We start from the raw sequence: 27,543 nt of genomic DNA, 5'->3' as shown, positions 1-27,543 counted from the left end.
TGGCCCTTGAAATGCTGTAATTTAGGCTTGTGGACACTGAGGCCTTCCGCAGCCTGATGTCGGCGGCCGTCCCTCGGTACGTAGTCCCTAGCTGCCACTATTTTTCAAGGTGTGCCGTGCCCGCCTTACACCAGCATGTGTCCCAGAACATCACCCGTGCCCTGACCAATGAAGTTACTGGGAAGGTCCACTTAACCACAGACACATGGACAAGTGCTGGTGGCCAGGGATGTTTCATTTCCCTGACCGCACACTGGGTGAATGTTGTGGAGGCAAGGAGTGAGTCGTACCCTGGGATGGCACAGGTGCTACCCACGCCCAGGATTGCGGGCCCTATGTCCATCAGGGTATCCTCCAGCAGCTATGTTACTGGCTCCAACCCTCACTTCTCCTCCTCCGCCACTTCCACCTCTAACAGCAGTCAGCATCAGTCGCTAGAAGTGGAACTGGAAGCAGTATAGCACTGCTGTGGGTAAGCGTCAATAGGCCGTCCTGAAGTTACTGAGAGTAGTACCCATGGAACTTTAATTCCATCTGTTCAGCTTGGATGGGCAGAAAAGGAGGAGGAGGAGATGGAGAGTCATCCTGATGTCGACATTGACGTCTTGCCTGTTGGTACACTGGCACACATGGCTGACTTCATGTTATGCTTCCTTTCCCGTGACCCTCACATTATACACATTTTAGATAACACAGATTACTGGGTGCTTACCCTTCTAGACCCCTGCTGCAAAGAGAACATCTCATCTCTAATTCCTGTGGTGGAGAGGACTAGTAAAATGGTGCAATACCAGAAGGTACTTGTTGAAAGATTGCTCCAAAATTTTCCATCTCACAACGCGACTGGCAGAGTCTGTACTTCCTTAGGCAACCGAGGAAGGGAGACAAGGGGAACACACAGCAGTTCCAACAAAGGCAGGGCAACACTCTCCAAGGCATGGGGCACTTTCATGACACCCCGGCAGCAACCTCACCTTGAAGCGCAGCCTACTGTCACAAGGATGGAAAAGTTTTAGAACATGGTGAAGGAATACATAGCAGACCGTGACAGCGTCCTAAATGATCCCTCAGTGCCTTACAACTACTGGGTGTCCAAGCTGGACACGTGTCACAAACTTGCGCTCTACGCTTTGGAGGTGCTGGTCTGCCCTGCTGCCGGCGTTTTGAGCATGTATTTAGTGCTGCTGGTGGCATTATAACAGATAAGTGTATCCGCTTGTCCACTGGCAATGCTGACAGCTTGACTCAGATAAAAATGAACAAGGCCTGGATTGCCACTGATTTCTCAACTCCACCAGAGGAGAGCTGAGCTGATGATAAACATAAAGGCAATTTCAATCGATCATTTATAATATACTCAATCTACTGTAGTGTATTCCCATGCACCTTTTCCACCACAAAAAAAAAAAAAAGAGTATATGGTTGAATCTTGTTTTCTCCTCCTCCTCATCCAGATTGTATACAGTCGTGGCCAAAAGTTTTGAGAATTACATAAATATTGGAAATTTTTATAATAGCAATTTTCATATACTCCAGAATGTTATGAAGAGTGATCAGATGAATTGCATAGTCCTTCTTTGCCATGAAAATTAACTTAATCCCAAAAAACCTTTCCACTGCATTTCATTGCTGTCATTAAAGGACCTGCTGAGATCATTTCAGTAATTGTCTTGTTAACTCAGGTGAGAATGTTGACGAGCACAAGGCTGGAGATCATTATGTCAGGCTGATTGGGTTAAAATGGCAGACTTGACCTGTTAAAAGGAGGGTGATGCTTGAAATCATTGTTTTTCCATTGTTAACCATGGTGACCTGCAAAGAAACGCGTGCACCCATCATTGCATTGCATAAAAATGGCTTCACAGGCAAGGATATTGTGGCTACTAAGATTGCACCTCAATCAACAATTTATAGGATCATCAAGAACCTCAAGGAAAGAGGTTCAATTCTTGTTAAGAAGGCTTCAGGGCGCCCAAGAAAGTCCAGCAAGCGCCAGGATTGTCTCCTAAAGAGGATTCAGCTGCAGGATCGGAGTGCCACCAGTGCAGAGCTTGCTCAGGAATGGCAGCAGGCAGGTGTGAGCACATCTGCACGCACAGTGAGGCGAAGACTTTTGGAAGATGGCCTGGTGTCAAGAAGGGCAGCAAAGAAGCCACTTCTCTCCAAAAAAACCATCAGGGACAGATTGATCTTCTGCAGAAAATATGGTGAATGGACTGCTGAGGACTGGGGCAAAGTCATATTCTCCGATGAAGCCTCTTTCCAATTGGTTGGGGCATCAGGAAAAGGGCTTGTCCAGAGAAGAAAAGGTGAGCGCTACCATCAGTCCTGTGTCATGCCAACAGTAAAGCATCCTGAGACCATTCATGTGTGGGGTTGCTTCTCATCCAAGGGAGTGGGCTCACTCACAATTTTGCCCCAAAACACAGCCATGAATATAGAATGGTATCAAAATACCCTCCAACAGCAACTTCTTCCAACAATCCAACAACAGTTTGGTGAAGAACAATGCATTTTCCAGCACGATGGAGCAAAAGTGATAACTAAGTGGCTCGGGGACCAAAACGTTGACATTTTGGGTCCATGGCCTGGAAACTCCCCAGATCTTAATCCCATTGAGAACTTGTGGTGACTCAAGAGGTGGGTGAACAAACAAAAACCCACTAATTCTGACAAACTCCAAGAAGTGATTATGAAAGAATGGGTTGCTATCAGTCAGGAATTGGCCCAGAAGTTGATTGAGAGCATGCCCAGTCGAATTGCAGAGGTCCTGAAAAAGAAGGGCCAACACTGCAAATACTGACTCTTTACATAAATGTCATGTAATTGCCAATAAAAGCCTTTGAAACGTATAAAGTGTGTGTAATTATATTTCACTACATCACAGAAACAACTGAAATAAAGATCTAAAAACAGTTTAGCAGCAAACTTTGTGAAAACGAATATTTGTGTCATTCTCAAAACTTTTGGCCACGACTGTATATTCCCCCTACTTTAATTTTTTTATAGGGTCAGCTCAACAGCAGGCCCTCAACTCAATTTTTTTATAAGGTCAGCTGAATAGCATGCACTTGCATATAATGTTTTAGAGCGTCAGTTCACCAGCAGGCACTTGCATATAATGTTTTAGAGCGTCAGTTCACCAGCAGGCACTTGCATATTATGTTTTAGAGCGTCATCTCTCCATCAGGCCCTCACCCCTAATGTTTTAGAGGTTCAACTCACCAGCAGGCCCTCGTATATAATGTTTTACAGGGTCAGCTCACAGCAGGCCCTCACCCCTAATGTTTTAGAGGGTCAGCTCATTAGCAGGACCTCACATATAATGTTTTACAGGGTCAGCTAAACTCCAGGCCCTCGCATATAATGTTTTACAGGGTCAGCTCACCTGCAGGCCCTCGCATATAATGTTTTAGAGCGTCAGCTCACCAGCAGGCACTTGCATATAATGTTTTAGAGCGTCAGCTCACCAGCAGACCCTCGCCCCTAATGTTTTAGATGGTCAGCTCAGCAGCAGGCCCTCGCATATAATGTTTTTCAGAGTCAGCTCACAAGCAGGCCCTCACCCCTAATGTTTTAGAGGGTCAGCTCAGCAGCAGGTACTCGCATATAATGTTTTACAGGGTCAGCTCAACTGCAGACCCTCGCATAAAATATTTTACAGGGTCAGCTCAACTGTAGGCCCTCGCATATAATGTTTTACAGAGTAAGATCAACTGCAGGCCCTCGCATATAATGTTTTACAGGGTCAGCTCAACTGCAGGCCATCACATATAATGTTTTACAGGGCCAGCTCAAATGCAGGCACTCACATATAATGTTTTACAGAGTCAGAATTGCAGGCCTTTGCATATAATGTTTTAAAGGGTCAGGTCACCTGCAGGCCAAGGGCGTAGCTAGAAATGACTGGGCCCCATAGCAAAAAAATTTATGGGCCCCCCTCCCAGATCTCCCACCCCCACATACCTCTCAGACCTCCCACCCATTCCAGAGCTCCCACCCAAACACCCCTCCAGTACCTTCCACCCCAACATCCCCACACTCCTCCAAGACCTTCCACCCCCACACACATCCTAAATCTCCCACCGCCAGTCCCCAGATATAATGGTCCAGACATCAAGTGTCCTGCTCCCCCCCCACAATTTAATGGTTTAGACCTTGGAGATCCTGCGGCTCCCCCCTCAATAAATTGGTCTAGACCTCCAGGGTCCTGCTTCCCCCTAAATATAATGGTCCAGACCTCCAGGGTCCTGCTCCCCCTCCTCCCAAGATATAATGGTCCAGTGTCGTGTTCCCCCCTATATAATGGTCCAGACCATACCTCCAGGTCCTGCTCCCCCCTTCTCCTTAAATGTACTGGTCCAGACCTCCAGGGTCCTGCTCCCCCCTCCTCCCTAGATATAATGGTCCAGGACTCCAGAGTAAATTTTACCAGTCCCAGAGTTAGCCAGCCCTCACCTCACAGCCACTTGAACGTCTGCGCGCCCACACTCCAGCAGTGCTGCCAGGCCCAGCAGCACGCAGCTTCGCTGTACGCTCCGCCTCTTCCACTTCCGGCCAGTAGGACTGCCGCCCAGACTGGGAGCGGGACCACTCCCTCTCCTCACTGCAGGTACACCTCTCAGAGACACACCGCCTCCAGCCGCCCCCTATCGCACTGCCCACAGCCTGCAGATAGCACTTTCTCTGTCTGTCCTGGAGGGGCCTGCGACCCCTGTAGCTATACCACATGAATTAAAAAAATTATAATAATCCTCAGCAGGCAGCCCGGGCCCCCAGTGGCGTAGGGCCCCACAGCCATTGCTATGGCTGCTATGGTGATCCCTACGCCCATGCTGCAGGCCCTCACCTAAAATATTTTGCAGGGTCAGCTCACTTTATGATGACGACAGCAAAGTCTTGCCTGTTGGTACTCTGGCACACATGGCTGACTTCATGTTAGGCTGCCTTTCCCGTGACCCGCGCGTTATATGTGTTTTAGACAACACGGATTACTGGTTGTTCACCCTTCTCATCTCTCATTCCTCTGGTGGAGAGGAGAAGCAAAACAGTGCTATACCAGAAGGTCCTTGTTGAAAATTATTCCAAATTTGATAGGGCAAACATCCAAATGGTCACGGGGACGTGTGATCGCCTAGAAGTTATCTAGCGTCAACAAAGCAGCAGCAGGCCCTCACCTACAAATCCAGTCTCAGTAGCCAAGAGTCTGGTCAACACAATACTCACCATGATGGCACACTGGGTGAACGTTGTGGTGGCTGGGAGCAAGTTGGCTGCTGGCACCAGATCCTCATTAACGGAAAGTGTACTCATTCCAATAATAGGGCCTCTTGTTATTTATCGTCACTACCTCCCCGAGTCTGGAGTGGGTAATTGCCGCTCACCTGCTGCCTTCGTTGGATGCTTGTGCTTGAATAACTTGACCCACCCTCTCTGGGTGGTTCACAATTAGAAAAAAAAAGGGGCAAGGCAACAACAGCCAATCTGATTTCAGCCACTGACCTCCCTTTAATGTGGTAGCCGTTTCTTAGGCTCCCTCTCCGGCATCAAACCCTCATCCATGATTACCTGTGATCACCATGGTAGGCGCAGAAAAGAACACCAAAAGTTCATAGGGCAGACATCCAAATGGATTATCATCACGGGGACGTGCAATTGCCCAGAGGTTATCTAGAGTCACCAATGTGGCAGCAGGCCCTCGCTACTAATGTTTAGATGGTCAGATCAGCAGGCCCTTGCTCCAAATCTGTTTGAGGGTCACCAGCAGACCACCAATCATAATTTTTCAAGGGTGTGTATGATGCCCTCATTTATGTGTAACAAAGGGTGTTTTGGAGTGCCGGTTCCTTGCAATTTTTGGCAGCCCTTTCACTTAGTGCATAGACTTTGTGAGTGTAGGAGTCCCACTACATAAACAATTTTACCAAAATGTGAATGAGGCCCTCCTTATATGTTTCGGAGTGCTTCTTGCTTGTAACTTTTTGCAACACATGCACTTTATATACAATTGAATATACAGGACAGAATATTTCCTAACAATTTTTCCTCTAAAATTGATTTTATCTTTGGTTTTGTGCGTATTTTTGTCAGTCTGTAAAAGTGGCGTACTACTCGGACAACATCGTTCCCAGACGCAACTTGGGAGTCCAAGATGCATCCATACATCCTCCCCATGCTGTTCCCGAACCATTTCAGTGGTGTTTCTATCAATTTCTGAACTTTTCCTGTGAACCAGACACCCCCCACTCTTCAGAGCAGGGGGTTTCTGGTTTAATGCTCGGGTTCTCCCATTCACTTCCATTATGCTTGGGTGCTCGGTAGAGCACCCGAGTATCCCGAGGTGTTCTACTCGAGCACCCGAACACTTTGGTGCTCGACCGCACACTAGTAAAGGAGGAAGAATCCAAAAGAGGTTCAAGATTAACGTTAAAATCCCCTCCCATAATGACCACACCTTCCTTGACTGTCTCAGTCAGTGGGAACAAGACAGTGAACCATGCTATCTGATTAACATTCGGTGCATACACTTTAATAAAAGTATACATTTGGTTAGCTATAGTTCCTTTCAGTAAAATATATCTTCCTTCTGCGTCTTGTAAGTGGTCTCTATATTGGAAAGGGGTCCCCCTACTGAATCCGACACTCACACCCCTCGAGGCCGAGGAGTCTGAGCTACAGTGGAACCACAAGGGAAAGGCGAAGTGGGAAAGATATGGCTAGTGGTTGAATTTGAAATGTGTTGCTTGTAGCAGCAATATTGGAAATTTCTTCTTCTTCATATGTGATACAATTTGACACCGTTTAGAGGGTGAATTAAAAGCTTTGACATTATAAGAAGTGATATGTAAATCTGCAATAATTGTTGCATAAAAGGAAGGGAAGTAGTACTGCTATGGATCAATGTGGATGTCTGATATCCAGCCTTACCGGATATAACCACCAGATCCAACAGAAGAACCCTCCACAGCCCTTCTAACCCTGCATGTTCAGAGGAGTATCTAGTAATAAAGAAAACAACAAAAACAAGAAGTAAACAAACAAAATATACCAACATAGGTACTATGGTTTGGGACAGATGGTGTCAATCATACATTCTGTTATATAATAGAAAACAGGTTAAGTATGGATATAGAGAGGGGGTAAGCGTTTAGGTGATATGTACTTTCACCCAATTTCCAGCTGAAGATCAGGTCAGCTGGTTATTTGAGATAATTATGCATATAGGGTGCCTAGTAGATGAGGGCGTTAGTAAAATAGGAGAAAAAAGGATAGGAAAGGGCAGTAGAAAAGTAGCAGTTACAGACATAATCTTGTGAGCTTGAGTTGTCCATTGGTAGTCTCCTGGGAGTTGTCAGTGATGGCACTCTTGTTCCTGTGCGGTTTTGGCGTGTGCTGTCATTCCCAAGGATTAATTATTGGAATTTCCAGGAGGCTTGTCAAATCCTGTACAGAGTCCCAGTTAGAAATTTCCAAAGGGTTAATCTTTAGGTGATCATATACAGCTTCTAGATCCAAAAAGGTAGAGATTGTCAATCTGTGACCATCATGCATGAACTATAGTCCATGGGAAATGACCATCTATATAGTATTTTATGCGATCTAAGCCAATCTGCAAGAGGCTTCAGAGCTCTCCTTTTTTTCAATGTGGACTGTGCAAGGTCTTTGTGATGAATACCACACCTCGTGCCCGCTGACGTCAACCACGTCGAGCTCACGAGACCTGGTATGATCACAGGGTTTACCAAAAACGTGAAGTTACGCCCTCCAGAGGAGCACGTAAGGTCAGGCTGGTATAGTTTACACACACACCTCCTGTCCACGTGGGCACAGAGGGGCAACAAGCTGAGAGAGCCTTTTCACTGCCACAGTGAAAACAGCACACACTCAGCCCGGGTAACTGCCACCAGTTTCTCGTTTGATATAAGCCCGGTCCGCTAACGGGATTATATAGGGTCAGAAACCAACCCGCGGTACCTTATAACTAGGCCAAAACACGGACGTGGGGATTCGTGATCGAGATACAAGATAGCACAAGATTAAATTATAGATTTAATCGCTGTAAGAGCACACTAGATATGACACAATATACACAGACAATATATACAGTGGTCTGAGGTTACAGATTACAGGTTATATGGTTACAACAGGGTTAAACAGTGTGAAAGTCAGTTACCGAGTATGATGAAAGTTCCTTTGAGATGTTCTTTTGCTGCAGTCCACATGAAGGGCCATGAACTCAGCTATTTCCTGGGTCCCTCTAAACACATGTGTAGGATGTGACCCCTCTTCAGAAAAAGACGCGCCTACTTGCTGGCACCAGACTTTAAACCTGCAGCCGGCCCCTCCCCTCCCTGCCTCGGGGGGGGGGGGGTCCACTCCCCCTCTTCTGGGCTGGCAGCAGATGACCCACAAAACCCTTTAGGGTTTATAGCTCCAGACCAGAGGGTCACAGGGAGATGGTTCTGGGACTAATGGATCTGCCTGGGTTCCGGCTACAAGTAGAGCCCAAACCTGGCACCGTTATGTGGTTTCTATGGGGAGATATGGGTATCTCCCTACTCCGACTGTGTACTAGCAAACAAAGACCATGGGAACGTACCTCGTGGCCACCGGGACACAAATATGTATCTGGTTTGCGCCTGCGATGGCCAGGCGTTTCATAATTCCTTATGAACGGTAGGTGCCAACATGTCTGGGAAGTCTCATTGATCCTGGGGAAGAGCAGATACCCACAGCAGGGGGTTTTCCTGCAGATTCAGGTGGCTCCAAACTGGTGCACAGAGGTGTGACCTTCTCCTTGAAGCCTGGACCCCCTGAGGAGTGTCTTCCTGGCCAACTGACACTCAGATGGCTAGGGGGGGGGGGGTGTAAACTTATTTTGCATGTACACTGAATCATGCCAAGAGGTGCATCAAATTACAATCAGGGCTGGGGGGGTGGAAACTTATTTTGCATGTACACTGAATCATGCCAAGAGGTGCATTAAATTACAATCAGGGCTGGGGGCTTTGAAGCAGGGAAATCCTGTGGTTTCCTTACCTCTGCTGTCTGTCAGCAAATGGGGGTGTGAGGACATTGGCTGACAGTAAATATTAATCCATATTCCTCACAGTCTTGAAATATTAGGATCTCAGAACCGTCCCATTCAATTGACTCTAGATTGCAAGATTTTTTTCAAGGACAACTTCTTTAACAGGAAAGTTCAGGAACTTACATATGATGTCTCTAGGAGGTTCAGATGGTGGAGTTTTAGGTCTCAGGGCCCTGTGGGCTCTTTCTAAAATGACTTCATGGACTGAATCTGGGTCCAGAATAGAGAGACAAATTTGCGCCACTATGTTGGGGATGTCTCCCGGGGTAACTGTTTCCAGAATGCCACGGAATAGTAAGTGTTTTTGCCTCTCGTGATTTTCTTTATCCTCTATAGTGGATATTCATGTGTTTCTGAATAGAGTTTAGACGCTGAGTTACTGCAGTCTGATGCTGGAGGATACTGATATTCGATTCTTCTAGCGCTTCAACTCTTCTCCCAATATGTCTAACATCTTGTTTGATAGCAGCTATGTCTGAGCTTAACGGCTCTAGTGCTGCTGCTAATGAGGAGGCTACAAAAAATGGCATGGTGTCAAAAGGCAGGAAGTGCTCAACCCATATGCAGCTGTGCATCTATACCCAGGGGAGTAGATCCTGCACTTGGGGCCCGTTGCTAATGGCGATCCCCAGCAAAAATGCATACAGGAGGATACCCGCAGCGGACCACAAGTACCACAAAAAGACATCCTACACAAGATAGAAAAATGTGTGGATGTAAATAGCTATATGAAATAAACATTAATAAGGAAGTTGCACTACTGTGGATGTAAACAAACAAGTCTAACTAAACCCTCAAACTGGTGTTAAAATTGAGAATTTAGCCAATATATCCTTATATGAAGGACATATCTGAGCCCGAGCATCGCGCCAAAGTTTCTCAAGTAGCTCGGGACCTATCGTTAACCTACCTGTGCTGTATGGGCAATACCAGGAGCCAGTGGGCGAATTACAGGAGCGTAAGGACCGATTCACAGCAAACTCCCAGTTACCTCCAGCATGCAGCCATGCTTGCAATGGGAGGAGGGAGGAGGCTGTGAGTCCCACCCAAGACTGACTGATAAGGCCCAGGCCTCACAGGTGCACCTAAATGTTGCCTGTCTATGAAAATCAGGCACATTTTAATATGGAGTTTATATACCTCCAAACATATCTATATACAAACTACAAAAAATGGCGTGGTGTCAAATGACAGGAAGTGATCAACCCCATATGCAGTTGTGCATCTATACCCAGGGGAGCAGATCCTGCACTTGTGGCTTGTTTCTAATGGCGATCCCCAGAAAATATGCATACAGTGGAGGAGGTCAGCTTTTCCCTCAAATAAGTGCGAGATATGCAGGGCCGTCTTTAACATTGATTCGTCCCTGGGCAAGAATTTACTTGGGCCCCCTGAATCCCGTCTTCCCACAACCTAGCATGCAATCACGCCCTCCAACACAACACACAACAATCCTCCCCTCTTTTCCAACCACCCAGCACCCTTACTCACATAAAACAAGTAATATATATAATATAGCTTACAGTGAAATACTGTAAATACTTACAGTTTTGAAGACTCTAGCAGGCTCAGGATCAGTGCTCTGGGCAGCTGGGCTCGGGGATGGAAGTGGGCAGGGCCGGTGCTACCATAGAGTCAAGGGGGGCAATTGCCCCCGGGCCCCCGACTCCTTAGGGGCCCCCAGCACCGGCCACAACTACTACTATATATATATATATAATTCTATTGTGTGCCATGTGGGGGGGGCCCCTTATTGTTTTCCGCCCTAGGGCCCCATTTCACCTAGAACCGGCCCTGGAAGTGGGCACCACTCTGCAGTTCAGGAAGGAGACAGGGGCTCGGCTCACCCTAGCGTTGCAGTGACTCCATGTGACGTCATGGCGCGTGGCATACGCAAAGGGCAGGGGAGGTTGGGAGAAGGACCAAGCAAGTAAGTCCTTCACTATTCAAGTTATGCCGCCTGCATAGTGAAGGATAGGATCGGGACACGGTGCCAGCAGAGTGGAAGGCAAGATATTTTACAACAATGTCATTGAATTTGTGTGCAGTGGCCAGCAGGGCTCAAGAGGCAGCTACCCCTTTTGCCCCAAGTTAAATACGGTCCTGATAGGAGATCTGTGGATGACACTGTTATGGGGGATCTGTGGATGACGTACTGTTATGGGGAATCTGTGGATGACACACTGTTATAGGGGCATCTGTGGATGACAATGTATTATGGGCATCTGTGGATGACACTGTTATGGGGATCTGTGGATGACGCACTGTTATGGGGTATCTGTGGATGACGCACTGTTATGGGGCTATTGTGGATGACACTGTTATGGGGGCATCTGTGGATGACACTGTTATGGAGAGGATCAGTGGATGACACATATATAGCATTTTATGCTATATATGTGTCTTCTACAAATCCCCCCCAAAACAGTGTCCTGCAGCCTAATCTAACCTGTAGATTGTTACATTGTATACTGCAGCCTGACCAAACCCCCAGTCCTCTGCTACATTGCTGCTCTCCCCTATGTATGGCAGTGTCACGGCAAATGGTGATAAGAGGAACACCAAGTAAACAAACAGCAACAGGTAAACAGACTATGCCCCAAAGCTAAGGAGGAGGGAATGGTAACCTCCTAACAAACCCTAAGCCTCTCCCTGACTGCTAACAGTATGAGCAAGTCCTGATGGTGAACAAACTCATATGCTGGAACCTAAGCCCTGCTGACACTGAAGCAAACCCTAACTTAGGGAGTGGGGAATGAGACAGCCAGTACCTTCCACTGTGAAGGGACCAGCGTCTCCCTGAGACCTAAAAGCAACACACGCATAAAGGGGAGAACAGGAGGACTTAGGTTGAGGCGAGCGGGAAGTAGAGGATCCAAAAGCAACCTGTATAGAACTCCAGAAGGAAAATATTAATCGCTAAGTCAGCAGTAAGAGGCAGACTTAAATAGAGCCTCTTAAACAGCTAACAAGCAGAACCTGTGGAGAGGTGGGATCCTGCCCACAACAACAAATAGAAGGGAAAAACAGCAAGAACTGTCAGATAGACTCACAGGCATCGATTACCTGGCAGGAGGCAGTCAGCATGGGAAAGGGGCACATCACATGTGGTATTTCATCCATACTACAGCAGGGAGGATGTGATGTAATCAGCTCCTCTTGGTATACTCAATTTTCATCAAAAGGTCTGCCTCTTTTGCATTATCTTACATGGGATGTTATCAGCTTGGAATATTATCAGCTATTATCCCTGGACGAAATATGTTACTACTATGATCTAAATGTACTCATCTACTATCTTTATATGTATTCAGCCATTACCAACCCCCTGAGGAACCCTGTAAGGGAGAAACACGTCGGGTTGTGATCCCCATATTATTATTACTAAGGGATACATTGTTACTATCTTCTCTATCTACCCTCCTCTGAGGGGAATTTTCTATATCTAGGGCCACCCAGGGTCAGATAGGGCAGGTACGAGGACAGGGAAATTTCACCATCAGGGATTGTCCCTGGGCAGAGGTTTAGTTAGGGCATGTACAGGGAGAGCTTCTTCCTCTTTTTCTCCCCTGCATTTATAATTGCCCAGACCTCTTACACCTGCCACTATAATCGCCCTAGAGATTTGCCTTTATCTATGACACTTATACATTTCATCACTGGGTCTTTCCAGTGGAGATCATACGCTCAGTGGTAGTAGGGCTACATCGTTGCCTCAGTTTTTTTTTGTATCCGCCTTGATTTATAGGGCACATTTTATCCTATCTGGATTAAAAGCTAAGTTTAAAGGTCCTAATATAATTGTGCTTGTTGTGTTTACACTCTCTAGAGAAGGACACCAGAATTATCTTTATGATTATCTATACTTAGTGATTTATATCGGGTTCATCACTTTCTCCCAGCACAGATTCTGAGCTCTCAGCTTGTTTGTGACCTTCTGCCTGCGGTGTGGCCGGCGCCATCTTGGATTCTCCGGCTACATAAGTAGCGGCAGCTTTTTTAATACATTTCTCCATTTCCCCGCCACTTCCTGTTACCTTTTGATGTGCAGCAGTTTCCCCAGCCTTAGATCTGCCGATTTTGACCATTGTTGATCACCTAGGCTGTAATTCTAAACTTGTAGGACGACATGTTTCACGGAGCTGCAGCCATACACACAGCCATCTCCTCCAAGCGCAGGCTCCACCACCCGGATTTAATCTATATTAATATACAGTAATACAGTAATAAACAGTGCAGAAAGACTTTTGTAGGAATTTACAGTATAAAGCAAACCTTTCATGCACATATTTCTAAAATGCTCTCTTTTGCAGAGTTTGCCCTTGAGTGCAAATGCTTTACTACCTGGCCAGCTTGACACATGTGTTTACATTTAATAATTATACTAAATGGCAATATTGACATTTTACCATATATTTGACATACACATAAAACATGTCAAAGATTTTGTGCTTCTAGTTATTATTTTAATAACATATTTCAAGCACGAGAACATTCTGAAAAACTATATACAGGACCTGCCATTCTGGGTTCAGCATGCTTTGTGTTGTACCACACAATAAATACAAAAAGCTCATCTAAGGTTTTTCAAACAAAGTGATAGCAATAAGAAAAAGTATTGGAGGGCACACAGCTATAAAACCTGACTGTCAAAGAAAGGCAATGTACAATGGCATATGTCAAGGAATGTATAAGTATATAGCAGAAGCGACTTTGAAAGGAATAATAGACTATATCCAGGTCACATGGCCTTTAATTGACAGCAGGCTGACATAAGAGACTAAGTGAGTCCTATTAATGCTTCCCAGAGCCAGGCTATTGAAAGTTCACATAACATACTCTACCTAGGGAACCAAATCTTCACAAAACTTGAAGCAAATGGTAGATAATATCATTGACACTGACAGCGGTAGAGATGACCACAATAAGAACAAAGCTCTCAAAAGTGACTAGATTATTTTTCTTGAGAATATCTACTAGTAGACATTTTAAAGCAAACGGAATGAAATAAAATAAGAATGAATAACATAGCAAATACATACCGTATCTATTGGTAATAAGAAAACGTACAAACCCAAATTGCAACACCAAGCAGGACAAGCCATAAAGTTATGCAAATGAAGGAAGTAGCAAGTGTAAGATCTGCAGATGATCAAATTTTCTAGCACCTACCTTCACAATTTGTGTCATGTAGGGGGGAGGAGAATAAATGCCAGTGTCACGAGGGTGTCAATACCCACGCCTGACTCCGTTATACCCGGGGTCAGGAAGTCGCAGCGGTTGGCTGCACGCTCTATGTAAGATAGGGCTGTTTCCTTATGGTAGCTTTCTGGGTTTGCTTTGCAACCCTTTTTAGCTCACTCAGGGATCCGTAGCTCCTTCTCCTCAGCTGTTCCTTGTCCAGCACTCCCAACCTCCTTATATTCCCCTCTCACACTTCTCTGGTTGCCAGATATATAGCTTCCTGCCTGGACTTCTATACTGACCCACTGGAGCTGTGTTGCGGCGTTCTCTGGTTGTTGGTCCAGAACGTTTCCCTCCGGATCCCTGTTGGACCTTTGTGGTCTGCTGTGGTCACCCACCTGGGTTTATGTGTTTGTCTGTATTGTCTGTCCTCTCCCTGGTGTTTCCCTCTTAGTGTCAGTGGTGCGGACTAGCGATCCCACCGGCCCGTTCACTATCTAGGGCTCATTTCAGGGAAAGCCGGGGTTTAGGCACGTGATCGCCGCACGGGTGAGGAACCCGTCTAGGGACGTCAGGGCAGTCAGGTGCCAGCCGCAAGGTGAGTCAGGGGTCACCACCTTTCCCTCTCCCTTGGGCAGGGCTTTCCCTTTTCCCCTCCCTGTACGTGACACCGGTCATTACAGCCAGTTTGAAATCAAAGCTTTTTAGCCATATGAAACCTCACAATTTGTATTAAGTCATGTTACTGCTAATTATCTTATACGCTTAGGCCAAGATATCAGACTGTTCAACATTGTGTGCCCTGGTGATTAGGAGAATAATGATGAACTGTAATGGTAGCAAGAGGTGCACAGAGGAGAACCTCTGAACAGATTTATCATCAGACTAAAAGATAGTATGCATTGATCCATTCCGTAGTGCAAGTGAAATTGGATGCACATCCCAAGCCTAAGGTAGCAAATAGTGTCTGCACAACCCATCAGAAGGCATTGGTCAGTGGGCTATGAGACAGATGTCTGCTACAGGTGTCCCTTTGACCTTGTGCCACTGCTCTTAAAGGTTATCATGGTCTACAGCAAGACACCAATGGAAGTTAATTAATGAAATGAATGTCTATTCTTTTCAGGGATGAGTCCCACTTTTTTTTTTTTTACATAATGATCGCCAGAGATTCTTTCTGGAGACAAAATGAGCAACTCTAGGAAGAGGCCTTCACAAGGGAATAGTGCATCAGTCCTTCTTCCAGAATGGGTGGCATAATGTATAGTAATCCTCTCTAGTCTTCATTTCAATAACAGCTTAGCATTACATTGTTTGGGCATGGAACCAGTGGTATGGCCATCTCTCCATGGTGTCCAAGGAGCCATTTTTCAACAGGGCAATGTCTTTTGTGTTTGCTAGGGGGTTATTAGGCCAGTGGATATGAAGATCCACATGTTAAAAGCAACAATAAAAACCAAGGTGCTAAAAAAATCACAAGGATTCACATTTCATGAATTGAATGTGGAAAATTAAATACGGTAGTAATTTAAAATGCATGTTCTCAAATGCCAGAAGTATTGGAAGTAACATAGGGGAGTCCATTGTACTGAAGGAACACATAGATGTAGTTGGTGTGTCTGAGACAAGGCTAGATTATTTACATGACTGGTAAGTTAGTCTTTAGGGACTTAGACTCTTCAGGAAAGTAAGATCAATTTGTAGAGATGAGTGAATCGAATCCCATGAAGTGGCATTCGATCCGAATTTCAGGAGAAATTTGCCATATTGATTGAAGATTTCGGCCGAAATCCCGTGCTTGGTGACATATGACATCACCATGTCGGCCAGCGTGATAAAATAATCTTGCGCCACGCGAGATTTCGTGCCAGATCTTCAAGCAATATGGCGGCCGGCCTGTTGCGAGCAAATGGACATGGTAAGTTTGATTAAAAAAAATGTTATGTTAATTTCACACTGTTTTTACACTCAGATGCCATGATCATGTATGAATGCGGCATCTGAGGGGTACACTGACGGGGGGGGGGAGCTATCGCAGCTCCCTGTCATTGCACCTACTACTTACAAAAAAAAATACTCTTTGTGATAAAGTAATTTGGCACAAAGTGAATTTTTTTGTAAAATTCGACGAATCAGCCAAATTGAACTTTTGAAAAATGTGTTCATCTCTAACAAATAGGAAAGGAGGTGGAGTGTGTCTGTATGATAGGATTCATATGAAAGGAAGTGTGAAAGAGGCAGGTGTGGGTTGAGAATGTGAAAGGATGTTGAAACCGTATGGGTGGAATTGCAAATACTGGAAAAATAATACTTAGGCCTCATGCACACGACAGTTTTTTTTCACGGTCCGCAAAAACGGGGTCCGTGGGTCCGTGATCCGTGACCGTTTTTTCGTCCGTGGGTCTTCCTTGATTTTTGGAGGATCCACCGACATGAAAAAAAAGTCGTTTTGGTGTCCGCCTGGCCATGCGGAGCCAAACGGATCCGTCCTGAATTACAATGCAAGTCAATGGGGACGGATCCGTTTGATGTTGACACAATATGGTGCCATTTCAAACGGATCCGTCCCCATTGACTTTCAATGTAAAGTCTGGAGTTCTTTTATACCATCGGATTGGAGTTTTCTCCAATCCGATGGTATATTTTAACTTGAAGCGTCCCCATCACCATGGGAACGCCTCTATGTTAGAATATACTGTCGGATATGAGCTACTTCGTGAACCTCAGATCCGACAGTATATTCTAACACAGAGGCGTTCCCATGGTGATGGGGACGCTTCAGGTTAGAATACACTACAAACTTTGTACAAGACTGCCCCCTGCTGCCTGGCAGCACCCGATCTCTTACTGGGGGATATGATAGCACAATTAACCCCTTTAGGTGCGGCACCTAAAGGGGTTAATTGTACTATCATATTCCCCTGTAGGAGATCAGGGCTGCCAGGCAGCAGGGGGCAGCCCCCCCCCCTCCCCAGTTTGAATATCGTTGGTGGCACAGTGTGCCAACCACCATCGGCCCCCCTCCCTCCCTCTATTGTATTAAATCGTTGGTGGCACAGTGTGCCAACCACCATCGCCCCCCCCCCTCCCTCTATAGCAGTAACATTGGTGGCAGTGTGCGGTCTCAACAGTAGAAGATTCATACTTACCGGCTTGCTGCTGCGATGTCTGTGTCTGGCCGGGAGCTCCTCCTACTGGTAAGTGAAAGGTCTGTGCTAAAGAACTGTCACTTACCAGTAGGAGGAGCTCCCGGCCGTTCACAGACATCGCAGCAGCAAGCAGGTAAGTATGAATCTTCTACTGTTGAGACCGCACACTGCCACCAATGTTACTGCTATAGAGGGAGGGGGGGGGGGGTGGCGGGGGGGGGGGGGCGATGGTGGTTGGCACACTGTGCCACCAACGATTTAATACAATAGAGGGAGGGAGGGGGGCCGATGGTGGTTGGCACACTGTGCCACCAACGATTTAATACAATAGAGGGAGGGAGGGGGGGCGATGGTGGTTGGCACCAACTGGGGAGGGGGGGGTCTGCCCCCTGCTGCCTGGCAGCCCTGATCTCTTACAGGGGAATATGATAGTACAATTAACCCCTTTAGGTGCCACACCTGAAGGGGTTAATTGTGCTATCATATCCCCCTGTAAGAGATCGGGTGCTGCCAGGCAGCAGGGGGCAGTCTTGTACAAAGTTTGCAGTGTATTCTAACTAGAAGCGTCCCCATCACCATGGGAACGCTTCTGTGTTAGAATATACTGTCGGAAATGAGTTTTCACGAAGTGAAAACTTAGATCAGAAAAAGCTTTTATGCAGACGGATCTTCGGATCCGTCTGTATGAAAGCAACCTACGGCCACGGATCACGGACACGGATGCCAATCTTGTGTGCATCCGTGTTCTTTCACGGACCCATTGACTTGAATGGGTCCGTGAACCGTTGTCCGTCAAAAAAATAGGACAGGTCATATTTTTTTGACGGACAGGATACACGGATCACGGCCTCGGCTGCAAAACGGTGCATTTTCCGATTTTTCCACGGACCCATTGAAAGTCAATGGGTCCGCGAAAAAAAACGGAAAACGGCACAACGGCCACGGATGCACACAACGGTCGTGTGCATGAGGCCTTAGTGTAATATATAGATCCCTAACGTCACTGAGAAGATTGAAGCTCAGCTGTATGATGAAGTAGAATGGGCTGCACAGGTACAGTGTCCGTAATGGGAGATTTTAACTTCCTGGATATTGACTGGGGTCATGGTTCTGCTACAATTGGAAAGGGGAGACAATTCCTCGACTTCCTGCAGTACCACTTTTTGGGACAGTTTCTAGAAGATCCCACTAGGGACAATGCTCTGTATGATCTGGTAATTTATAACAATGTTGAGCTTGTCGAAAAAGTCACAGTTTAACAATGGGTTATAGTAGAGATGAGTAAATTGTTTTGTAACAAACTGGGTTCTTTAGGAATTTACCACAAACAAAGCTTTTCAGGCAGTGCCATTTTACTGCACATGTTGGTGGGCAAAACCACAAGGGAGGAAGAAGAAGGCTGGTGACATGACCCTGGGCGGAAGTTGGGGGGGAAGGTGCTTGTCCTGATTGGCTCAGAGGCTGAGAGACAGCCTCATCAGCCAATCAGGGATGGCAGCAGGCAGGAAGATGCCTGTACAGGACAAGCAGATGTCATTCTGAGTTCTGTTGATCAGGGTGCATGGGTATATGCAATGTCTGAGAGAACATTTTTATACAGTATACAGAGGCAAAGGCAAGCATCTATTTTACTATAACAGAGACAGTGTAGGGAAAGAATAGAAGTAAATAATTGTATAGAATATTAGGAACTTTAATCAGGGAAAGCTTTGAAGGAGTGTGGGGTTTAGGAGTGGAACACAATTCAAAATTAGTGTTATGTAATGAATTAATGTTCTAGAGACTTCAGGTCACACAGGGAGGGTTTTGGAATCAATTTTCATTTAAAATAAATATTCCAGAGACAACTGTGTGATTTGGGATAATGACTGGGTGAAGGGGTCATAAAACATAGCAACTGATATTTAGACAATGGTAGGGGGCTGTAAATTGGTGTGGTGTTGTTAATGTAAACAACATGTGTTACGCACATCACAGTAAAATACTGCAACCTGAGCAAGTCCTGCTTGGACCTTTACTGTCCAGCCTTGAGACTGTTAAGCTGGTTTCACACAGGCGTTGCGAGGAAATGTGCGGGTGCCTTGCGGAAACACGCGCAATTTTTCCGCACGAGTGCAAAACATTGTAAGGCTACGTTCACACCTGCGTTTAGGTGCGGATCCATCTGGTATCTGCACAGACGAATCCGCACCTATAATGCAAACGCTTAGATCCGTTCAGAACGGATCCGTTTGCATTACCATGAACAAATTTTTTTTTGTTTTTTTTTGTTCATGATAATGCAAATGGTTCCGTTTTGACTTACATTGAAAGTCAATGGGAGACGGATCCATTTGAAAATTGAGCCATAGTGTGTCAACTTCAAACAAATCCGTCCCCATTGACTTAGGCTACTTTCACACTTGCGTTCAGAGTGGATCTGTCTGGGGTCTGCCCAGACTGATCCACTCATATAATGCAGATGATGGGATCTGCTCAGAACGGATCCGTCTGCATTTATATTTTAGAAAAAATTCTAAGTGTGAAAGTAGCTCAGACGGATCCGTCCAGACTTTACATTGAAAGTCAATGGGGGACGGATCCGTTTAAAAATTGAGCCATATTGTGTCAACTTCAAACTGATCCATCCCCATTGACTTACATTGTACGGCCACGGCGGACAACCGAACACTGCAAGCAGCGATCGGGTGTCCGTCTGCTGAGCGGAGCGGAGCCCAAACGCTGCCAGACTGATGCATTCTGAGCGGCTCCGCATCCACTCAGAATGCATTAGGGCTGGACGGATCCGTTCGGGGCCGCTTGTGAGAGCCTTCAAACGGAACTCACAAGCAGAGCCCCGAACGCTAGTGTGAAAGTAGCCTAATGCGTTTTGCACTCGCTTGAGAAAAATTGTGCATATTTGGTACCCAAACCCAAACTTCTCACAGAAGTTCGGGCTTGGGATCGGTGTTCTGTAGATTGTATTTTTTTCCCTTATAACATGGTTATAAGGGAAAATAATAGCATTCTGAATACAGAATGCATAGTAAAATAGCGCTGGAGGGGTTAAAAAAAATATAATAATTTAACTCACCTTAATCCACTTGATCGCGCAGCCGGCATCTCCTTCTGTCTTCATCTTAGCTGTGTGCAGTAACAGGACCTGTGGTGACGTCACTCCAGTCATCACATGATCCATCACATGATCTTTTACCATGGTGATGGATCATGTGATGGACCATGTGATGACCGGAGTGACGTATTTGTACTCCGCCAGTAATGCACTGCAAACGTGGCTGCAAAATATCTCACTGCACGGCAGAATGGCAATTTTCCCCAATTTTTTTATATTTTTACTCAAAAGTCTTTTCAACAGATAAGTGCAATGATGAAAGGTGAATATAGTTGTATATTGTCAGTAATACACTGCATTGGCTGTAAAATATCTCACTGCACCGCTGATCGGCAAAAAGGCCCTAATTTTTTAAATATTTTTACACAAAAGGATTTTTAACAGATAAGTGCAACGATGAAAGGCAAATATAGTTGTATTTCGACAGTAATACACAGCAAATTGGGCTGTAAAATATCTCACTGCACCGCTGATCGGCAAAAATCCCAATTTTTTTTAAATATTTTTACCCAAAAGGCTTTTCAACAGATAAATACAACGATGAAAGGCGAATATAGTTGCATTTCACCAGTAATACACAGAAAACTGGTTTGTAAAATATCTCACTGCACTGCTGAACAACAATTAGGTCCAATTTTTTTTTGTTTTTTATACTTTTACTCTCACTGCACCGTTCAATGGCAAATAGGCCCTAATTTTTTAATATTTTTGCACAAAGGGCTTTTCAACAGATAATTACAACCATGAATGGCAAATACTGGGCAAACTGGGCAGTGAAATATCTCAGTGCATCGCAGAATGGCAATTAAGGCCTAATTTTTTTATATTTTTACACAAAAGGATTTTCAACAGATTAGTGCAACGATGAAAGGCGAATATAGTTGTATTTTGCCAGTAATACACGGCAAACTGGGCTCTAAAATATCTCACTGCACTGCTGAACGGCAAAAAGGCCCTAGTTTAAAAAAAAATTACACAAAAGGCTTTTCAACAGATAAGTGCAATGATGAAAGGCAAACATAGTAGTACAGGGTGGGCCATTTATATGGATACACCTTAATAAAATGGGAATGGTTGGTGATATTAACTTCCTGTTTGTGGCACATTTTTATATGAGGGGGGAAACTTTTCAAAATGGGTGGTAACCATGGCGGTCATTTTGAAGTCGGCCATTTTGAATCCAACTTTTGTTTTTTCAATAGGAATAGGGTCATGTGACACATCAAACTTATTGGGAATTTCACAAAAAAAACAATGGTGTGCTTGGTTTTAACGTAACTTTATTCTTTCATGAGTTATTTACAAGTTTCTGACCACTTATAAAATGTGTTCAATGTGCTGCCCATTGTGTTGGATTGTCAATGCAACCCTCTTCTCCCACTCTTCACACACTGATAGCAACACCGCAGGAGAAATGCTAGCACAGGCTTCCAGTATCCGTAGTTTCAGGTGCTGCACATCTCGTATCTTCACAGCATAGACAATTGTCTTCAGATGACCCCAAAGATAAAAGTCTAAGGGGGTCAGATTGGGAGACCTTGGGGGCCATTCAACTGGCCCACGACGACCAATCCACTTTCCAGGAAACTGTTCATCTAGGAATGCTCGGACCTGACACCCATAATGTGGTGGTGCGCCATCTTGCTGGAAAAACTCAGGGAACGTGCCAGCTTCAGTGCATAAAGAGGGAAACACATCATCATGTAGCAATTTTGCATATCCAGCGGCCTTGAGGTTTCCATTGATGAAGAATGGCCCCACTATTTTTGTACCCCATATACCACACCATACCATAATTTTTTTGGTTCCAACAGTCTTGGAGGGATCTATCCAATGTGGGTTAGTGTCAGACCAATAGCGGTGGTTTCGTTTGTTAACTTCACCATTCACATAAAAGTTTGCCTCATCACTGAACAAAATCTTCTGCGTAAACTGAGGGTCCTGTTCCAATTTTTGTTTTGCCCATTCTGCAAATTCAGTGCGCCGATCTGGGTCATACTCGTTGAAATGCTGCAGTAGCTGGAATTTGTAAGGGTGCCATTTGTGAGTAACTAATAGCCGCCGAAGGGATGTTCAACTAATGCCACTCTCCAGTGACATACGGCGAGTGCTATGCTGTGGGCTCTTGCTGAATGAAGCTAGGACAGCCACTGATGTTTCTTCATTAGTGACAGATTTCATGCGCCCACATTTTGGCAAATCCAACACTGAACCAGGTTCACGAAACTTAGCAAGCAGTTTTCTAACTGCAGCATGGGAGATGGGTGGTCTCGTAGGCTGTCTTGCATTGAAATCTGCTGCAATGACCCGATTACTGCGTTCACCAGACATCAACACAATTTCTATCCTCTCCGCACGTGTTAATGTCGGCGACATGTCAATGGCTGTAAACAAAGAGAAACTTGTAAATAACTCATGAAAGAATAAAGTTACATTAAAACCAAGCACACCATTGTTTTTCTTGTCAAATTCTCAGGTTTGATGTGTCACATGACCCTCTTCCTATTGAAAAAACTAAAGTTGGATTCAAAATGGCCGACTTCAAAATGGCCATCATGGTCACCACCCATCTTGAAAAGTTTCCCCCCTCACATATACTAATGTGCCACAAACAGGAAGTTAATATCACCAACCATTCCCATTTTATTAAGGTGTATCCATATAAATGGCCCACCCTGTATTTCGCCAGTAATGCACAGCAAACTGGGCTGTAAAATATCTCACTGCACCGCTGAACGGCAATTAGGCCCAAATTCTTTTATATTTTTACACAAAAGGTTTTTCAACAGATAAGTACAACCATAATCGCCAAATATATTTGTATCTTGCCAGTAATACAGAGCAAACTAGGCTGTAAAATATCTCATTGCACCGTTGAACGGCAATTCGGCCCAAATTCTTTTATATTTTTACACAAAAGGCTTTTCAACAGATAAGTACTACTATGAATGGCAAATATATTTGTATTTTGGCAGTAATACCCAGCAAACTGGGCTGTAAAATATCTCACTGTACCGCTGAGCGACAAAGAAATTTTTCCCTTTTCCACTAATACACGGAAAAAATGACTTAAAAACAGATAAGTCCACCGCTGAACGGCAAATATATTTTACTTTTGCCACTAATACTCAACAAAAAGCTGTAATTTTTGCACTTCACCACACAATGGCTAATAAGCCCTTTTGTTTCCCACTAACACAACCCAAAAAATGCTTTAGAACATATAACTGCACCACACAAGGGCAAATAAAACCCTGTTAATGCCTGTATCAACCAGCACTTGCACCTGTCACAAAGTGGGGTAGAGGGGAGGAACACCAGAAGGACAACAGAAGGAAAATGACCAGAAACTAGGCCTTATGGCTAGGGAAAGGGAAGAGGTCACCACCTAGGAAACCCTAAACCTAACCCTGACTCCTGTCAGTGTGAATAGACCCTGAAGGTTTGAATGTTCATACACCGTAAACCTAGGCCCTAGAAACCCTGTAAATCCCTAAGAGTAGTAACTGGGTCTAAGACCACTGGTCCCTTTCCATATGAACAAATCAGTGTCTCCCTGCGACCTAGTAAACAATGATCAAATGGGAACAACAACAAAGGGAAATAGATGAGCAGGAACACAGATCAGGGACCCACACCAGCTATTCCAAGTCCAGGCAGATAATATCAACCGCATGGTATGAAGTGTGAGCCCAGACTAAATAGAGGAGCAGTAATGACCATAAGCTAAACCTAAGATAAGAGGTGTGGTGATTACCAACAACAACACTGCAACAAGTGAAAACAGATAGGATGTCACCTCCCGGATTGAAACCTGTTCAACAGAAATGCATTGGAATGATTTCTCCCTATCCTTTCCCTACAAATAATCTTTCCCTGCAGTTGTAAATTTTATTTTTTATTTTTGCAAAATGATGATTTTTCTATCACTTTTCCTAGCGCCTGCAGACATGTCTCTCCCTGCACTAAGTACGCTGGTGAATGGCAGAATCTAATCAGTGACATCATAGTGCTGGTTGGCTGGTGATCCCGCCTATCCTATCCATACGGATTTTACTTTGTCAGCTTCGATTTGCTCATCTCTACTCTCAAAAGCATAGTAACACAGTAACATAGTTTTTAAGGCAGAAAAAAAGACATCTCTCCATCCAGATTGGCCTGTTATCCTGCAAGTTGATTCAGAGGAAGGCAAAAAAGCCCCTGTGAGGTAGATGCCATTTTTCCCCACTTAAGGGGAAAAAAATTCCTTCCCAACTCCAATCAGGCAATCAAAATAACACCCTGGATTAACGACCCAGCTCTAGTAGCCATAGTCTATAATATTATTACACTTCAGAAATACATCCAGGCCCCTCTTGAACTCTTTTAGTGAACTCACTATCACCACCTCCTCAGGCAGAGAGTTCCATAGTCTCACTGCTCTCACGGTAAAGAATCCTCTTCTATGTTTGCGTACAAACCTTCTTTCCTCTAGAAGCAGAGGATGTCCACTTTCACAGCCACAGTCCTCGGGATAAATAAATGATGGGAGGGATCTCTGTACTGACCCCTGATATACTTATACATGGTTATTAGATGTCCCCTTTGTTGTCTTCTTTCTAAAGTGAATAACCTTAATTTTGATAATCTTTCAGGGTACTGTAGTCAACCCATTTCAGTTATTACTTTAGATGCCCTCCTCTGAACCCGCTCCAGCTCTGCTATGTCTGTCTTGTTCACAGGAGTCCATGTGTGGGCTGACTAGTCATTTGTAAAGTGGTAGGACTATGTTCTCATAACGTGCATCATAGGTTTTGATTCAACCCATTATCTTTTTGTCCTTGGCAGCAGCTGCCTGACACTGGTTTCTACAGCTTAGTTTGCTGTTCACTAAAATTCCCAGGTCCTTTTCCATGACAGTTTTACCCAGTGTTTTACCATTTAGTATGTACGGGTGACTTGCATTATTCCTTCCCATGTGCATAACTTTACATTTGTCAGTGTTAAACCTCATCTGCCACTTATCTTCCTAAGTCTCCAATCTATCCAGATCCCTCTGTAGCAGTATACTGTCCTCTTCTGTGTTAATTACTTTATACAGTTTAGTGTCATCTGCAAAAATTGATATTTTACTGTGCAAGCCTTCTACAAGATCATTAATAAATATATTGAAGAGAATAGGGCCCAATACTGACACGTGACGTACTCCACTAGTGACAGTGACCCAATATGAATGTGTACCACTGAGCCAGTCACTTACCCACATACAGACATTTTCTCCCAGTCCAAGCATTCTCATTATATATACTAACCATTCATGCGGTACAGTGTCAAATGCTTTAGAGAAGTCTAGATATACGATGTAACAGATCACCTGGCACCCCGACTGAGTACCTCCGTTGCTGGATGCTCCTTGCGTTTTCCTGAGGTTTCTAAGCACTCTGGCAGACACCACCATTGCCGAACCGAAGCAGCATATAAATCCTCTTCAAGCATATGAATGCTGTAGACAGTTGAATAGGAAACACTTCACCTTGAGGGTTAAAACAGGAACTCCCTTTATTTAGACATAGCACACCTACTTTAAACCCCCCCCCCCACAGCCTCATTTCCATACAATAGGGCACATGGAGGGCTATGGTACAAGGAAGGGTGGGGCCCGACAATAGCAAGGGCTGATGGGAGATTTGAGGGGGGAGAGAGCAGCTGGTTCAAACTGGTCTCCCAGTGTCCCTGAGACAACAACTTGCTGGGGGAACAATGGGACAGGAAAAAGGGGGAGGAGAAGAGGCACAGAATAGCAATGCCTCCAACATAGCAAACACCACAGTAAGATACATACAGTCCACAACACATAGCAATACAATTCAACCAAACCCATAATAACATACACAATATCTAAGACAGCCCGAATGCAATCCGCTACACAGTCTTAAAAGGGCATTGTTCCCAAAAGTCATAATATGTCCACGGATGGCCCAAATTGCATTCAAACGTACAAATTTACCAGGGGCCATAGTCAGCAGGTAGGAGGCGGGCAGCCAGGCCTCTCCAAGGCCCAGTGGCGAGGCGGGTTCCGCCACATTTCTCCCCTTTCCCATTGAGACTATCCAGACTCCAGACCTCCAGTCGGTCTGGGGCTCTGATAGTCAGCCGGCTTTTCTCACAGGGTGTAGTTGGCCCCCTGCCGCTTGTGCCCAGTTGTAGATCCATGGCTTGGGGGGAAGGTAACCAGGGTGCCCTCTCCCCTGGTTGAACAAAGCTGTTGCTGGGGGGAAGGGGTAACAGGCTCCTCTCTCTGTGACACCCTCCCTTGTTGTAGGGGAAAACAGACTGCCTCTCCTTCCAATACATTGTCCTGTTGTTGTGGACCAGGACAGACTGTCCATATCTCTAGTGGTGCAGGTACAGAGACTACGGTCCCATCTGCACTGTTACTGTTGTGGGGCTTACTGTCTCCCCTTGGTGTGCTAGGCAAACCGCTGGGGCTACTTGGGGAACAGCGGCCAGCAGTGTTCTGCCCAGATGCCAGCACTTCTGCTGGGGCAAGGGGGGGTACAAGCCAGTCCTGTAACAAGGGGGTCGGTGGAGCAGGGGCTAGCGGCGCTCTGCCCGGATGCCAGCTCTTCCGCTGGGAAGGGATCAGTGGGTATCGCAGGCTCATCCCCTGCCCCCAGAACTCGGTTGGAGAGATCAGAGGGTATCACAGGCTCATCTCCTGCCCCCAGAACTCGGTTGGGAAGTAGCTGGGAAGGGGAGAGCTCGCTTACCTCCTCCTCCTGGTATCCCTGCGGAGATGGATGGGGATCTGGACCGACCGTCCAGCATCCCTGTAGGACTGGCACCGAGCCCGCAGTCTCATCTGCGCCCGTGCAGAGGGGCTTGTGTTCCCCTTTTCCCAGTATCTCTGGCTGCTGGTGGAAGGTGAGTCCGGTTGCCTCTCCTCCCCAGGACTCTGGTTGCTGTAGGGCAGAGGGACCTCGCATCTCCTCCCCCTGAAACTCAGGTTGCCGCTGGGGAGAGAGACC

The sequence above is a fragment of the Bufo gargarizans genome, chromosome 5 (assembly GCF_014858855.1).
Source record: "Bufo gargarizans isolate SCDJY-AF-19 chromosome 5, ASM1485885v1, whole genome shotgun sequence".
Classification (NCBI taxonomy): Eukaryota; Metazoa; Chordata; class Amphibia; order Anura; family Bufonidae; genus Bufo; species Bufo gargarizans.
The sequence above is the reverse complement of the archived record's forward strand: the minus strand, read 5'-3'. Positions refer to the sequence as shown.